Raw genomic sequence first — 17901 nt, forward strand, 5'->3', positions numbered from 1 at the left:
GTAGTAGGCAGGGCTGGCGCCAGGCATGAGAAGTCTGGGCAGCTTCGCAGGGCTCCACCTTCACCCTACCCACATGGTAGATTGCATCAGTTGGTCACAGCCCACAACACGCTTCCCACATCCCTGCTGTGTGCCCCTCTTATGCCCCCTAACTCAATGCACTAGTTAGCAGACAGGTGTGGCACAACCTCACACCTGACACATCAAAGGTCAAGGTAGATTGACTGCGAATGTTGGGTTGAAGATGAACACCCTACACAGAAGATCAGGGGCTGGACAACCCTCATCCTCACACCTGCCTTCCACTCATGTGAATCACACTAAGTCAATTAAGAAATGAAGACGCACACTGCATATTACCAACCACTGAATTGTTCACAATGCATGTCAAGTCCCTCAGAATGTAAATGTAAATGTAAATGTAGTTGAGCTTATATAGCGCACAGCTACCCGCAGTGGGTGTCCCGGCGCTTGCTTAGGGAGCCCTTCCTGGTATTCCCCTGTGAGATAGCAGGGTATCCACAAGGTGAAAGTCAGGCATCCCGTCACGAGGGGCCGTTGTGGAGATTAAGCAAGCTATTGCCCAGAGTCGCAGAGTGTGAACCCGTGAGTCGAGGAGGCACCGGGGCGAGAATTATCGAGTCCGTGGAATTTTTAGCCCAAGACCCGCCGAGGCGGGGAATTGAACCCTGGTCCAGGACCGATCTCAGCTTCCGGGTCTGCTGCCTCTAACCCCTGAGCCACACTTCTCCACACACTGACACACTGACACTCTGCCACATCCCAAAACCATAGGTCAGCAGCAATGTATGACAAGAAATGGACCAGCCCACAGTTGAGTGCACAGTGCCGGAAAAACATGGAGCAAGCCACATAGCATTTGTATATGACATGCAAGAGGAGGAACATATGACACTACCCTTAGGCCATCAAATCAGACATGGGTGACACGGTGATTGTAATGAAACCTAAGTGACATCTGTGCAATATCACTGGGCTACAGCAATGCAAGCAATGCATAGGCACAGGAAAGATAGGAAGTGTCAGAAGCATACAGTGACCAGACCCACAGCTGTGTCAACTACCTTGACATGTGTATGCCGCCAGCACAACACACATGGCTCATTGTCACACTCTCTGACTGTCAAACACAAGTAGGACCGCACACATACCCCTCATCTACCCATCCCACACCTGCAACACTCAACACCTGTGAGAAACACACATAAAGGTGCAAATAAGTTCCTGTGACTTTTCAGACAACCAAAGACACACCCTGGTGTGCATCTACAAATGCCTGACTCACACTCAGGGATGTCTGAACCACTGGTGACCAAAAACCAATAGCCAAATAAAAATCTCACAGACAACATCCAAAGAAGTCCAACAAGCTCAGCCATGTGCAGGCAAACAGTAGATAGGCAATGTGACCCTAGGCAGAACAGGAATACACAACATTTTCACTCAGGTCAAATGCACAGACACCACACCCTAACACAAACAAGAATTGCATCATCAAATGCCAATCCTGAACACTAACTGAGATCAATGGGACAAATCAGCTAACTCAGACATAGACACCACACCAGTTATCAAGTGAGCATAGTGTCAATGTGTACCACAACCATGCACATGCACAATCCTGACAATGGACAGGTCAAATATAGGAGGACATAGCACACATGTGCCCTCAAAAGAAGCTCATGAACAAGAATACACCTTGCAGCATGTGACATTCACACAAGAAATGCACACTACAAATCCAACACACAGCAAAATGTATTATAATGCACAAACTAATCTCACACAATGTTATGCAAATAGAACATCACACACACATGCACCAGTCAGTAGAAAGAGCCAACACGGGCCAAACACTGCATCCTTCAATAACAAAAACACAACATATGCACATACCAATTCATCACATAGTCAACTCAGCTGGACATCAGGAGGATGCACACCAGACAAGGGAGCATACACTGATAGCAGTGCATGCACAGTAAGCAGTGTGTGAACAACAACAAAACCAGTATCGCAGATATCTGAGTGCTCCACCATAAAACTCCACACCACAAATCATCACAGCACACATATCACATCACACTCAGGAAGGGTGGCAGTACCTCAGCAAACAGGCATACACCTTAGCCATCACCCACAGCTGCCAACTCAGGAAATCCCAGATACATACAACATGACTAGAGGACTGTGCTGCTCAAACATATGCACTGCACACGAGCAACCATGACTGCAATCAAGTAGAAGAATATAACACATAACTAATTTTGAAACTGTCATGAGTGGCATATTGGTCCTGTACACAGATCATCATTCCAAAGTATAGTGTCACACTATGAAGAGGTGGGGAGTGGCACACAGTGGCAAGGCATGGGGTGGAAGACATGAGACTGTAGTGGTGTGTACATCAGTATTGGACAGGTGAGGAGTGTACATTGCAAAAACACATAGAGGAATAACTCACAATGTGTAGGCTTGAGAAGCACCCATAGGGGATGGTATAACTCTTCATACCACATACTATACTTGTCTCATAAATGTGTCAAGTGACAGCAATGCATGAGAAAACTCACAAATTATGTCAGTGTGGCTGAGCAGGTCAGCACAGTGAACACAAACTTAAACAAGACCTATGGCTGATCAACACAGACTTGGCCAGAGACACTCTGCATACTCACAACTGACAGCAACAACAAGTAGATGTCCCCGAGGAGTGCAAGGACACACTGACACACTGCACAGTACTCAACCTACAACCCCTCCATGTGCCCACAATCTGAAGCCCAATGTAAACAAACAGGCACTCATTACCTGGATCATATATGTGTGTAGTTGGCATGTGCAGGGGTACATATACCTCAACACTACTGACAATGACAGGCCAATCACACTGTATGACTACTCAAATGCACACATTCAAATGTACCCATGTGACCATGGAGACAGGCCTACACAAGATGACTACACATCAAGAAAGATCCCACAGATATGACGGACCCTGGCCACCCCAAGTAATCCTGGGGATAGACCCCATCCCCCTCTGTTGAGGTATTGAATCCTAATATGACGTGTACAATTTAGGAAACCTGACCATAGAATGATTAGGATAAGAGTAGATCATCACAAACAACCATCATTGCACCCTAAAGCCTCAGAGTCAAGAAGAACAAAAGTACCTGTGATCTCTGGCAACCTCTGAAAAAGTAAATCAAGTAATTGTCTATGTGGAAGTGGCATTCAGAGCATGTGTCACATGAACATATACCCATACATAAAACTTTTTTATTTAGCAAGGGCAGTAAAAAAGCAGACAACACGAGTAACAGTATTTCTTACACAATATCCAGATAGGCATCAAAAGTGCAAATCGTTAAGGCCATTGGCCAGTACAAATTCCTAGTCTGCACATGTGTGCATGACAAACTGCACAGCAAATGGGCATCAAAAGTAACAAACAGCAAGGCCATTGATCAGTACAAATTCCTAGTCCACACATGTGTGCATGAGAAACTGCACAGGAACTGGGCATCAAAATTAAGAAACTGCAAAGCCATTGGCCAGTCTATATTTCTAGTCCGCACATGTGTGCAAGAGAACTTGCACATCAAATGGGTAACACTGTCCACTGCCATGGGAATCACCACAGCTCAGGGGCTACATATGGGCAGTCCAGGCACCGCTGGTGGAGAAGTTGTGCGGGGAGGAGGACTTGGCTTCAACTTTGGCTTGAAGTTGAACTGGGAGGTGGCTGATTATCGGGGCAAGTTGGATGACTGGACCTGGGAGAGAGAGAACGAGCTGAGGTAGAGGCATCAGTGGCTTTGGGAGCCTGGGGGCTGCTCGGACCGGGTGGAGTGGTGGCACGGGGAGGTGTAGACATGCCTCATGGAGGCACAGTGGCTGAGGGTCAATGTTGAGGGCTGGGTTTCAACTGCTTCGGGATTCAATAGCTCGCAAGTGGCTTAGATGGAGTGGGAAGTGCAGGTGGACACAACAGCCTCACTCTCCACCAAAGGAATATCAGATGCAGGTGGCTCAAACCGCTGGGATTTCCTGGATCTGGTGGTATGCTTGGGATGGCCTTGCCTCTTCTCCTGCATCCCCTGTTCTCGAGGTAAACCCCCACTTTTCCCTCTTGTCCCTTCTTCAAAGGGGTGTGGGTGGGAGGTGCCGTTGTGGGTGAATCTGACTTTGAAATGTGTTTGGGCTTAGGCGTTGCAGGCACCAGGCCTACAGCAGACAGGGCAAGTGTTTCTTGGTCTTTGGGAGCAGGTGTGGTGATGGGAGTGTCCTTGAATAGTGGTGATTTTGATGAATGTGATGTAGAGGCCTGCTTCTTGGCCTGATGCCCATGAGTGTCACATGATGGGCTTTGGGTTTTGTGCTCATGTGTGCCTGTTTTGTGTTGTGGGGAAGGTGTCTGTGGTCTGGTACGCTTCAAGTGCTGCTGTTGTGTGCTGCGTGTGGAGGACTTGGTGCCTGAGGGCTCTGGGGTGTGGGCCCTCTCGTCATGTGGTGCCACTGGCAGGGTGGTTGCTGAAGAGACAGGAGCTAGACTTGGAGCCTATAATTGCTGAATGGCTGCTGTCACTGTGGAGGACAAAGACTTGACAGTTTGATGTAGGCCACACACGTCAGAATGAATGCCATCTATGAAAGGCATTGACCTGTACTAACTTCTTGTCTTGATCCGGGAAGGCATTCAGGAGAGCAGTCTGACCCACACACAGCTGGCGCAAAAGGTACACCGCCTCCACACTGAGGGCAGCAGGGGATAGAGGGGCTGGGGCAGTGGTGCTTAGGGGGGAAGGATACTCTACCCTTCCTAGGGCTGCGGGCACGGACTACACTTGTGGGAGCATCCGGGAGGGTGGGCACTGGCCGATGGTTGGTGGAAGAAGAGGCAGATTTGGAACTTCCTGTGCCCACGAACATCGATGAGTCACTGCTGAGTCTGAAGAAGTGGAGGGTGGTGTTTCCGAGTGGGAATCATCCAGGGCACTACTGTCCCCCTCCAAGGCGCTGGTCACATCAGTCAGTGAACTCATGTGGAGCAGTCGTGCCAGAAGCTTCCCCACTGGTGTCCATCCCCAATCCTTCCCTGCTCTCTGTAGATTCTGCAAGAGACAGAGACATAGGTTCAGTATAGTGCCACACTCACAAACATCATATGCAAGCAAAGCATAAAACTTTAAAACGAGACTCCCATGTTGGACTCTTCCATGTACAGTCAGAATGTGCTACATTTATGCAATCATCAGAAGATGCATGGAAACATGCATAGTTGATAGTAATGCCCCACGTGGCGTTGACACAGCCAAATAGCTGCCCCTGTTTCTCCCTGTAACCACAGATACTATTCTCTGTAAGCATACTTACGTGCCTGTAGGTGAGATAGATATGCATCAGAACATGTTGTCTCTGTCACATATGGAGTCACTTTAAGGGAACACCACTGTTACAAACTCCCAAATGTCATTTTGCAATGGCTACAAGCTCCTGATATCCACATTGTTGTGCTTTGAGGCATAGCTATAGTTGTACATTGGTGTCAGCTGTGTAGATGTCACAAATGTTATGTTGTGCAAAGCACACATCTATAAATGCACACTAACATGATGCTCGCTGCTGCTCCATGCCAGGAGGTGTCTATGACACTCATATGGCAGCTTATGTCACAGACCACATCTCATCTGTCTATGACAAGAGTCATGGACACATATGAGAAACCACATGTTGAATAAATGCAGAACAGCTGCACTCAACATTGAGGCCACTTAGAAGCCATTGCATCACACTAGAGACATCACAGAGCTTCCCACTGGATCACAGTTGGGATTTATGCAGTCACTCACACCGAAAGTCACACTTAGCTGAATACTCACCCTCAATTTGCTGCTGATGGGCCCTCAAGCATCCATCCAGCTCTTGTTGTGTCACAGCCAAGATGCGGGCCATTAGTGGTGTCATGCTCCTGCGCGCCAACCTGCCTCTCTGAGGGAGCACCCCCAGCATCATCTCTGCCACGTTTTTGCTCAGCCGGCAGACGTCATCCCACCTCTTGTGGCAGTGTGTGTGCTGTTGATTGGAGACAGCCAGAGCCCACACCTTGAGTAGAATGGCCCTCCATATGGCCTTACGTTGAAGAACCTTAAGCTGCAGACATGGGATATAAGAAGAGGAAGTTTCAGTGACACTGTGTTATGTACTACTGTGTGTCAGTACAGGAGCATGAAATACATAGCACACTAATACATAAATGTTGAGCAGAGGCCATGCAGTATGACACGAAGTACACTGGAATAAAATACTCTCATAGATATGTATACATGTACGATGATGAACACAGTACATGGCCATTTCAGACACATGCAGAGTGCCCGCACAGAAACCAATGTGAAAAAGACCCTCATCTGTGATGCAGTATGTGAGTGAGCAATACATACAATACATTGGAAATTATGTGTCAGGGCAGACTCACTGTGTCCAACACTACACACCCCTCAATGTCCTTGGCCAGTGAATGGCTACATATGTCATGCTGGTCACATTTAGGGCCATGATCTTACATTCTCACACCCTTCTCACACGGTGTAGTTGTGTCTTGTACAATTCTCAGGCCTAAGATAGCTCATTGAGAAATAGGGCGATGGACAACACATAATGTTTCACTCAGTCCATTCATTGATGGGTCCTTGTAAAATTGGGCAGTTTCTGTGCAGGCCAAAGGGCCTCACACTGAGGTCAAACGTGGGCCATCTGAGAAATCAGCATGAGAGGGCAAAGAGTGCCTACACATGCTCAACACACAATAAAATCAATAGAAGGATGACATCTCCAACTTACATTTATCTGATGTGTCATAGGTGAATCGCCACCAAGAGTGTTACACTCAGGCAATGTACTCTTGTGCATAATGCACACTTCATCATAGGGTCAATTTGAGAACTGTAGACACATTCTTCAGTACCCTCTGACCAAAATACATTTGTAATGTCACAAATGAGCAGTTGAAGACTTAATGGATTATGACATCACATAGCACAGGCAATGTTTGTTCAGACTTCGACTGTCTCAAACCAGCAGTGTAACTGTATGGCTGCAAGAGCACTGCATGTCACTCCCATCCTTCAATGCAGCCATGGATTTGTTGAAATAAGACTAAACACTCCATTGACATGAAGTCAGCATGCTAGGCAGTGTATCACACATTTACATTACCCAGTCTCAGACCAATGTTTTTTTTTTGGTTTTTTTTGCTGAAGCAGGGCTGTAAAAATGTCTATGTTGCCATCCTCCCCAAATACTCAAGTGCAATATTCTTAGTAGGCCATGTATGGAGCATGCAATAGAAACAATATGGATGCATGCACATTGACTTGCACTCACAGGCACATACTACTGCAGAGCAACATAATGTGAGCATGCTGAGCACTCTCCAACTTTTACTCTGAAACACTTACCAGCACTTCTGGCATACCATACAGCCTCGCATAATATGCAAGGACTTCGTCCACCAGTACCTTCAGCTCCTCTGTGGTGAAGGGACGTGCCCTGATGTTCTCAGTTCTCAACATCACTGGGTCCAGAATACAGAAACAGCAGCAGTTGGTGGTGAAGAATGGCAGACAGCAGTGTTACACTCAGGCATTGTACTCTTGTGCATAATGCACACTTCATCATAGGGTCAATTTGAGAACTGTAGACACATTCTTCAGTACCCTCTGAACAAAATACATTTGTAATGTCACAAATGAGCAGGTGAAGACTTAATGGATTATGACATCACATAGCACAGGCAATGTTTGTTCAGACTTCGACTGTCTCAAACCAGCAGTGTAACTGTATGGCTGCAAGAGCACTAGATGTCACTCCCATCCTTCAATGCAGCCATGGATTTGTGGAAATAAGGCTTAACACCCCATTGACATGAAGTCAGCATGCTAGGCAGTGTATCACACATTTACATTACCCAGTCTCAGACAAAACATTTTTTTTACTGAAGCAGGGCTGTAGAAATGTCTATGTTGCCATCTTCCCCAAATACTCAAGTGCAATTCTTAATAGGCCATGTATGGAGCATGTAATAGGAACAATATGGATGCACGCACATTGACTTGCACTCACAGGCACATACTACTGCAGAGCAACATCATGTGAGCATTCTGAGCACTCTCCAGCTTTTACTCTGAAACACTTACCAGCACTTCTGGCATACCATAGAGCCTCCCATAATATGCAAGGACCTCGTCCACCAGTACCTTCAGCTCCTCTGCGGTGAAGGGACGGGCCCTGATGTTCTCAGTTCTCAACATCACTGGGTCCAGAATACAGAAACAGCAGCAGTTGGTGGTGAAGAATGGCAGGCAGCAGTGTCTGAATGCAACTGAAATGTGTGGCTCTCACATACATTTGTAGGTCCCTGGGGTTGTTTCAGAGGTACTCAGCTGCTGCAATTGATCTGCCTGCTTAGCATTTTTCAATTGTATCCAATAACCAGGACCGCGGTAGCGGAGCAAGCCTACCTCTAGTTTCAAAATTGTATTGCACTATAGCGCTCGTGGTTCCTATTGGCTACAATGGCATGGGCATTGGCGGTGGGACACCGTGTGGGCCAGGCGGTCACTACCGCAATCCTACATCTTTCAATTGCATCCAATGACCAGGCCCTTGGTAGCGGAGCACGCCTACGGCACAGGCGGTCGCTACCGCAATCTTGCATCTTTTAATTGTATCCAATGACCGGGCCCGCTGTAGCAGAGCACGCATACTGCACCTATAGACACATTATGCTCTCGCAAAGGCAATAGCAAATTTTCATCATTAAACACTGTAACTTCACAATGAATCACAGCAGCTGTTTGAAAAAATGAATGCTAGTGTGACATTCAACTCACTGATGCCTACACATGCCATGTCAGTGCACATGATTACATGCTTTACCATGTACCTCCTCACATGTCACCTATGATATTTGTGTGCATATACACAGATTTGGTGTGTAATGAAGTCTCATATTTGTGAACATGTCAATGTGTGAGATGGCTAATCAACACACAGTAATGATGATCCGACCACATAATATGTCTGTTTCACTGTGCACATTGCTGTATTGATTATGATAGTGGATCAGCTTACACACACTGTGCTCATTGTGTTGAAAGGTTGTGCTCTGTGCAACTTAAGCAAGACGGTGTGGTAGGTACAGCAGCTACGTTGCTGTTTCCAACATGTGCTGTGTCAACTACGCCCAGGGCTGGGGGCACAAGACGTAGGAGTGTATCATTTACCCTTCACATAGTCAGAATCTGTTTCACATGTACAAATACATGAGATCAAGGTGTCTGCATGTGAGTTATGCATGAAGCTGTTGTCACAATCCTGTCAATGTTGGTGCTGTGTTAGTCATTTGGTAAGATGGTTGCCACATCTCCTCTGTGTATTGGATTTAGATGTGTCCTCTTTCATTATACGTAGGAGACAACCAAATGTGCATCTGCCTTTCCCAGGGCTGGCAAACATGGAGGATAAGGATATCATAAGGAAGTTCCATCTGAATCGCTCTACCCTTCAAGACCTATAAGGTCAGTTGGAGCCACAAGTGAGGCCTCACAGAACATATTGGACTGCTTTGACGCCAACAGTTAAGGTGATGGTGGCCCTGCATTTCTTTGCAACTGGTTTGTTTCAGTACATGGTGGCCATCACCCGTGGGATGTCTCAAGCTATGGTTTGCATGGTGCTACGTGATGTCCTGTCGTAATGATGACATACAAGGACTGTTACATCCACTTTCAAAGTAGACAGGATTTGGCAGGTGTGAAGGGTGATTTAGATGAAAATCTGTATCCAGAGCGTGCTTGGCTTGTTGGTGAGTACGCAGAGTCAAGTAGTGTGCTATATGTGTGACATGCTGTTCTCAGCTACTGTTTATATTAGTAAATTGCTCTGTGTATCTCACACCTAGGTGACTACGTATCCCAATCGGCCTTGGTTGCTAAGCCCACTGAGGAATCCAAGGACCCCAGGTGAAGTCTGCTACAATGATGCACATGGGAGGACATGTTGTGTGGTGGAGCGTACTTTTGGGCTTCTGAAGTCTAGATTCCAGTGTCTGGACAAGAGAGGTGTGCCACTCTACCCTCTACAAAAGATGTGTCAGATCATAGTTGCATGCTGCATGCTCCACAACGTGGCCTTGCGCAAATAGATCTCCCTGCTCCTAGAAGAAGATGAGCAGCAGATGCCCCCCCGCAAACCCACACATGCCTAGTGACAACGATAGTGGAGAAGAAGAAGGTGTCGACAACTACTTCCACTGAGTGTAAGTGACATTGTACAACAGTAAAAAAAACACCTACAGATGCCAATACTGATGAACAATTCAGCTAATTTGTTCGGCGCAAAAGCTACAAGTCAGTATACACCGTTACTAATCAATAGTGTTTATTATTTGAATCAGATTTCAGAAAAAAATCTTTTACTTTTTTTGAGCAAGACGTATCTTTAAATGTAAAGAAAAACACCAAATCTAACAATTCAAAAGACAAAAAACCATTGAAGAAAGAAGAGTTGAAGGGATTTGGACCCAATCACACAATGACCGACCCACTCTATAGTTCGTCACAACATTTCCAATCATACTCTCGCAATCATACCACATTCCTCATTCATACTTGTCATCACACATGCACACTTCTTTTGGCTCCCAGGTGTTCAAAGGGATTCCTGTCCTTTTTACTGATAAACCAAGGGGCAAAAAGACTTATTAGTCTAACTTGGTTGTACATCAGGCCAATTCACAAAAACCATTACTAAATTCAAAAAAGTTTTGAATACTGCACAACCAGACTGATCTGTTTGAATGATGCAATTTTTGGTATCCAACAACATGGTCTACGTTTTTCGAACCCCCCGATTCCCGGGTTTCTCCTCAGGACCAAAACCAACTGTGATAAGGAAAAAGAGAGAGAAAAACCATGTTTAATAACTGTGAATGTCACCTTCTTGAGCAAACCAACTAAAAAGTTCAGCCAGAACAATTCTTACCTATTTACAGTTGATCTCCAAGTGATCGATAAAGTTTTCAACAAGAAAAAGATATCTGCAAGGAAATCACGAAGACAGAACGCTGTCAGAAAATAAAATTGTCAAAGAAAAAAAGGGGTCTCATCTAGGTTTTAGTCTAAACCACTTTAAATGAATCCTTACCAGATGAAACAGCAACAAGTGGCGTGGTGTTGTGTGGCAAGTTCCCAGGACCTGCGTCAAATGGTGTTAAATGCCAAAGCATCAGAAATGAATAACCCACTGTATACTTGCAAAACCCTGCAGGTAGCTTCATTGCAATTATGTACCTACTTTGCATGAATTCAAGGTGCGTAGCACAAGTGACCGCTAGGCATGGAAGTCTTTGTATCTAAAAAGGAGCACATACGTGTGTTACATTTATAGCTATAGAGGAAGTAAAGGATTTGGTTTGTGTTGCCGTGTCCTTTGGCATACCTTTTGGAGTCGCGAACTCCCACGACGCGCTTTCATGAAATGCCAGCTCGGCGTTAGACGATTCTGTCACTTGGTTCCGAGTCTGCAAAAGGGAAGGTGGGAGTGTGTATGATTAGACATGAAATTAGTTTTCCGTGACTTGACTTCCCGGGTTGCTACATGCAGTTATAGTTTGCAACTTTCAGCGCGTACCTGAAAGGGCTATATCCTGTTGCTTCTGTTGTAGCGGTAAGCAGGCACGTAAGACTACAAGCCCGCACTGCATTTCTTCGCTTTTAACAATTGGTCTCTTGTTCTAAACATGGGAAGATAATTACATGACTATCAGTAATATGAGATTGAAGCAGCGGCGTCCTATCATTGCTTGCGTCGCTTTTAAGCATACCTGTACAGATGGCACAATTCCTCTCAAGACTTCAACGTGCTCTCCTGCGTCTGTCCCTGTTACTGGCTCTAGCGTCTGTATTCTAGTGGTCATAGGCTGTAATCAACCAAACCAGTGCAAGGACTTCTGGGTAGTTTCCGCTTGGAATTCTGGTAGCTGTACTCAAATGACAAATATCAAGCCCTATTTAGGTGATTTATGAGAAAGCTTGCAACTTATCTGCATCCTAACTGCCTACAAATTAAACATTTCAGATAGTTCATTCAAGCCTGGGCAAGCTGTATCAAACTTCACAATTAACATTGATTCACGTTGTGATAATTTCAAATCTAGATTGCCGCCCCTTTGATCTCTTTCAATTTTTGATATGATGGTCCAGCGTAACTCTCGTTCGGAGTGTGATTTTTTGATCCAATGGTTCACCAATGGAGCAGTTATAACTTTTTTTCTGATCCGGGATTTGAGTTGAGTGATTCATTGCCGAACCTCCTGATTCGTTTTCCCCAATGACTAACAGGGGGCAAGGACATAGAACTCCGTAAATAAAATTTTTAGTTTTTTACAGTTTGTTAATGTGTCATGCTTCCAGTGAATTCCATTGTGGCTGAATAGAGATCCTTTGATCGTCTGTTCACAGCATATACATGTGCCGCATTTATGGTGTCCTGTCACTGGAATTAACCCCATCAGTTCCCTTAGGGTTATTTTTTGGGGAATTTTTAGAGCTGCCCTAACAATATGGTTGGATATGCTTTTTTCTTTTTTGAACACAAACAGTAGAACATTTGCGAATGCCTGGTCTACATTTTGAATTAAGTGTCATTTTAGGTTTATTTATTTTTTTGAGGAGATTTGAATTTGAACAAAAAGTAGTCACAAAAACTTGGAGTTGTAATGTTTTTTTTCTGTTTTCTGTAATAGTGTTTCTCTAGGGGTCCACCAAGCTCTCTTCATTGCAGATTTTACCAGTTTTTTTGGGTAGCCTCATTCTAGTAGTCTCTCACCCAAACTGTTAGCATGCAGATTGTATTCGTCTTTGAATGAACAATTGTGACGAATCCTCAAAAATTGTCCGTATGGAAGATTCTCTTTCAGACTTCTGGGGTGATTGCTGGAAAATAGTAGTGCCTTATTTCTGTCTGTATGTTTTTTATATAAAGTTGTAATAAGTCCCCTCTCTGATTGGGTATACTTCAACTTCCAGAAAAGGTATTCTGTATGGCGACTGGTTTATGTTAAATTTGATATCTGGCGCTCTTTGATTGAGCCAATCATAGAACTGTTGTAATTCGTCTGTGCTCCCAGACCAAACCATAAAGATGTTGGCAATGTAATGCATCCATGATGCAGTGAACTGTCTAAAAGGATTGTTCTTAAACACAATTTTTTTTCATACATTGACATGTAAAGTACGGCTAATTCTGGGGCGAAGGGACACCCCATCGCGACTCCTTTTGTCTGATAAAAAACTCATTACCGAACATGAAATAGTTTCTTTTAAGTGCAAATGTTGCCAGTTCCAAAACAAATTCCGTGAAAACCCTTAGGGCTTCGTCCTTTTTTCCAAATAATATGACAGGATAACCAGGCCATCATCTTGCGGAATCTGGGTATATAATGAAGTAACATTTAATGTTACCATTATATCTCTGTTGGCTTGAAAAGGCACATTATCCAATTGTTGATGAAATCAGTAGTATTTTGGAGGTATGATTTAACTTTCTCCATGAATGGTTTCAGGAAATAGTCGACGTATTTAGAAATCGGTTCAATCAGGGAATTACACCCAGATACAATTGGTCTTCCTGGGGGGGCAGGAGTCATTCTTGTGCACCTTGGGTAACACGTAAAACACTGGAATTCTAGGGAATTTGTTTAGTAGAAAGGTATATTCCTTTTGGCCCAAGAAACCTTGTTCAAACCAGTTTTTAGAATGAATAACAGATGGCCCTGGAATCATTAGGAAGCCAGGAGATGCAGGCTGCACAAGACCTGGACATGGGTGGGCAAAGAATTGGTCCTCCTTGTTGGGTGCTGCATCAGGGGGTCAAGGTCCCGGATGAGCTTTGTAATCATTGCCCCATTCAGCCGGTACTTCGAGTAGGGTCTTTTGGAATACGCTTGTAGCAGGATGGATCGTTGAGTTGTTTGAGCGCTTTCGCTGAGTACTCAGGAGTGCCCCAAACTACAATTGAGCCCCCTTTGTCTGCCTGTTTGATGGTGATTGAAGGGTCATTTTTGAGTGAGACAATAGAGTTTCGTTGCGCCTTCGAGATATTGTGTTCAACATACTTGGACTTTTGTTCCATATTTGAAATGGCCGAAAGAATGGTTTTTTCAAAGGTCTTAATCTCGGGATCTTGGGAATCTTGGGAAATTCTTAATGCAGTTTCAACAGTGAGGACCATTAGGTCCCTACTGCATTTTGTCTTAATTCGGCTGTAGCTCTTTTTATAGAATGGATCGTTGGTGAAAATTACTGGTATGTTGCATATCTGTAGCCCTCCAGGGATGGGCGCGGCTTTCGGATGCTGCATTAAGAAATGACCATGTAAATCAGTCCTGATTTGCTTTTTCTTTAGTTGTAATAGTTTGTCAGTTTCGTTTTGGGTTTTCGTTGTCTCACTTAATGTGACTGAGGCAAAAAGAGGTGGAGCGCTCATAAGTTCTTTTAATATGTTCTTCGCTATAAGCAAAAGTGTCATTTTCAGTCATTGGTAAACAAAAATCAATACTCAAGAATTAGAAAAAGAATGACAAAAGAGAAGAATTGAATGACAGAATAGACAAAAAGGAATAAATCTGAATGTACACATGAGGCGTCACCTCAAAAGCACTGATTTACTGCAGAACTTAGGAGTCCGCCTCTCCAACTTTTATGGAGCAAAAAACCACGGGGGTCAGCACTAGCCAATAGATGAGAGAACAACAAAGGGTATGGCTCTAATCAGTAAGGCTGAGCACCTTAGCAAAAAAACAACCACAGATGCCAATACTGATGAACAATTCAGCTAATTAGCTAAGCGCAAAAGCTACAAGTCAGTATACACCGTTGCTAATCAATCAATCAATCAATCAATCAATCTATCAGAGAATTTAAAAAGCGCACTACATACCCGCGAGGGTCTGAAGGTGCGGGGGGGGTGGCTGCCGCTAGTGTTTGAAGAGCCAGGTCTTGAGTAGTCTCCTGAAGGTCTGGGGGTCTTCTGTCTTTCGTAGGAGGAGGGGGAGGGAGTTCCATGTCTTGGCAGCGCGGTGGGAGAAGGACCTACCCCCGGAGGTGGTTCTGTGGATGCGTGGGACGGCGGCCAGTGAGAGGTCGGCGGAGCGGAGTTTCCTGTTGGGTACGTAGAATGATAGTCGGTTGTTGAGTTATTCTGGGCCGGTGTTGTGGAGTGATTTGTGTGCGTGGGTCAGGAGTTTGAAGGTGATTCTTCTGTCGACGAGGAGCCAGTGGAGGTCTCTCAGGTGTGGGGTGATGTGGTCTCGGCGGGGGACGTAGAGGATCAAGCGTGCAGAGGCGTTCTGGATTCTTTGAAGTATGCTGACGAGCTTTGGACGGGGCTCCGGCGTAGAGGGCATTGCCGTAGTCGAGTCTGCTGCTGATGAGGGCGTGGGTCACGGTTTTTCGTGTGTCTGTAGGGACCCACCTGTAGATCTTGCGGAGCATGCGGAGGGTGTGGAAGCAGGTTGAGAAGACTGTGTTGATTTGGTTGGCCATGGTGAGTTTCGAGTTGAGGATGACTCCCAGGTTGCGTGCATGGTTGGTTGGTGTAGGGGCGGTGCCCAGAGATGTGGGCCACCAGGAGCCGTCCCAGGCTGAGGGGTTGGGTCGAGGGATGAGGATCTCCGTCTTGACCGTGTTCAGTTTGAGCCAGCTTTTTTCCATCCAGTAGGCGACAGCCTTCATACCACAGTGGAGGTTGGCTTTGGCGGTGAGGGGGTCCTTGGTGAGGGAGAGGATCAGCTGGGTGTCGCCGGTGTAGGAGATTATGTTGAGGTCGTGAAGTCTGGTGATGCGTGCGAGTGGTACCATGTAGATGTTGAAAAGCGTCGGGCTGAGGGATGATCCTTGCGGGACGCCGCAGATGGTCTTGGTGGCTCCTGAGTGGAACTGGGGGAGGCGGACTCTTTGGGTTTTGTCAGAGAGGAAGGAGGTGATCCAGTCCAGGGCCTTGTCGCAGATCCCTGCGTCGTGGAGGCATGTGCGTAGTGTGTGATGGCAGATGGTGTCGAAGGTGGCGGAGAGGGCCAGGAGGTTGAGGGCTGCTGTCTTGCCGTTGTCGAGTAGGATTCTGATGTCGTCTGTGGCGGCGATGAGAGCGGTCTCGGTGCTGTGGTTCTTGCGGAAACCTGACTGTGAGGGATCGAGGATTCTGTTGTCTTCCAGGTATCAGGTGAGTTGGGTGTTGACGATCTTTTCAATGACCTTCGCCGGGAACGGAAGCAGGGAGATGGGCCGGAAGTTCTTGAGGTCGTTCGGATCCGCCTTGGGTTTCTTCAGTAGGGCGTTAATCTCGGCGTGTTTCCAGCTCTCAGGGAAAGTCGCGGTCTTGAAGGAGAGGTGGATGATGTGTCACAGGATGTGGTGGGGAAGAGGGTCAGATGGGGCACCTGAGTGGATGGTGCTCATGGTTTTGACGGTGTCCTCGGTGGTCAGGCTGGCCCATGCGGTGACAAATGCAAAACAACACCTGCAATTGGGACCATGCGGTGAGGCGGTCGTGGTGGATCGGTGGGTCCGGCGTGGTGGGGATGGTGGGGTTCGTCCGAGGATTGAAGCTGTCGTGGATGTCGGTGATCTTGCGGTGGAAGAAGGCAGCGAGGGCGTCGCACAGGGCTTGTGATGGCGGGATGTCGTTGGTGCAGGAGCTGGGGTTTGAGAGTTCCTTCATGATGTTGAAGAACTCCTTGCTGTTGTGTGCGTTGTTGTCAAGGCGGTCCTTGAAGGAGGCCTTCTTGGGGGTCCTGATGAGGTGGTGGTGGTTGCGGATGGAATCTTTGAGGGCTGAGCGGCTGTCGGGCATTTTCACGTTGTTCCAGGTGTTTTGCAGTCTCCTACAGGTGCGCTTGGAGGCTAGGAGCTCCGGGGTGATCCAGCTGGCTCTCTGGCTGGTGTCTCTGTGGGTGCGTTGTCTCATTGGGGCTAAGGTGTTGGCGCAATCTTCCATCAAGAGTCTGAGGGTGCGGGCCCCCTCCTCGGGGTCGGTGGGGTTTGCCGGTGGGTTGAGTGTGAGGTGTGTTTGTAGTAGTTCCTTGGTGATTTTGCCCCAGAGACGTCTAGGGATCTGTAGGGTGCGGTGATGTGAGACAGGTTTCCTGAAGGTGAAGTGGACGCATTGGAGGTCAGTCCAGGTGAGTTCGGAAGCGTGGCTGAAGGCGATGTGGGTAGGTGTCATGCCGATCTGTGTCAGTCCGAGGGTGGGGAGGTTGTCGATCAGGGTGGAGGAGTTGCTGTCGTTGTTGTTATCCAGTTGGTAGTTGAGGTCGCCAAGGAGGATGTAGTCGGTGGAGGTCAATGCGTGCGTGCTGATGAAGTCGGCGATGGAGTTGCAGAATTGGGGACGGGTCCGGGTGGTCTGTAGACAAGGGTGCCTCCTAGGGTGGTCTTGGGGTCTGTGTGTATCTGGAAGTACATGTGTTCGGTGCTGTTGAGGGTGTCGGTGGTGTTCGTAGAGACCCTGATGGTGTGCTTGTGGATGATGGCGATTCCTCCGCCGACTGCGTTGGTGCGCTCTCTACGGATGATCTTGTATCCGTCGGGGATGGCCACTGCGATGTCTGGAGCGGAGGCTTCGTTCATCCAGGTCTCGGTCAGGAAGGCTATGTCTGGTGATGTGGAGTCAAGCAGGTCCGAGTGTTGAGCAGGATGCATCGGAGCTGGTTAGGTTCCATCGTTGCGGGCGTCTCGGCGTCTTTGAAGCAGGAGAAGGTGCAGTTCCGGAAGGTGAAGGGGCCGTGGGTGCTCTTGGGGTGCGGCCTTGTGGCAG

This window comes from Lissotriton helveticus, chromosome 3_1 (genome assembly GCF_964261635.1).
Source record: "Lissotriton helveticus chromosome 3_1, aLisHel1.1, whole genome shotgun sequence".
Lineage (NCBI taxonomy): Eukaryota > Metazoa > Chordata > Amphibia > Caudata > Salamandridae > Lissotriton > Lissotriton helveticus.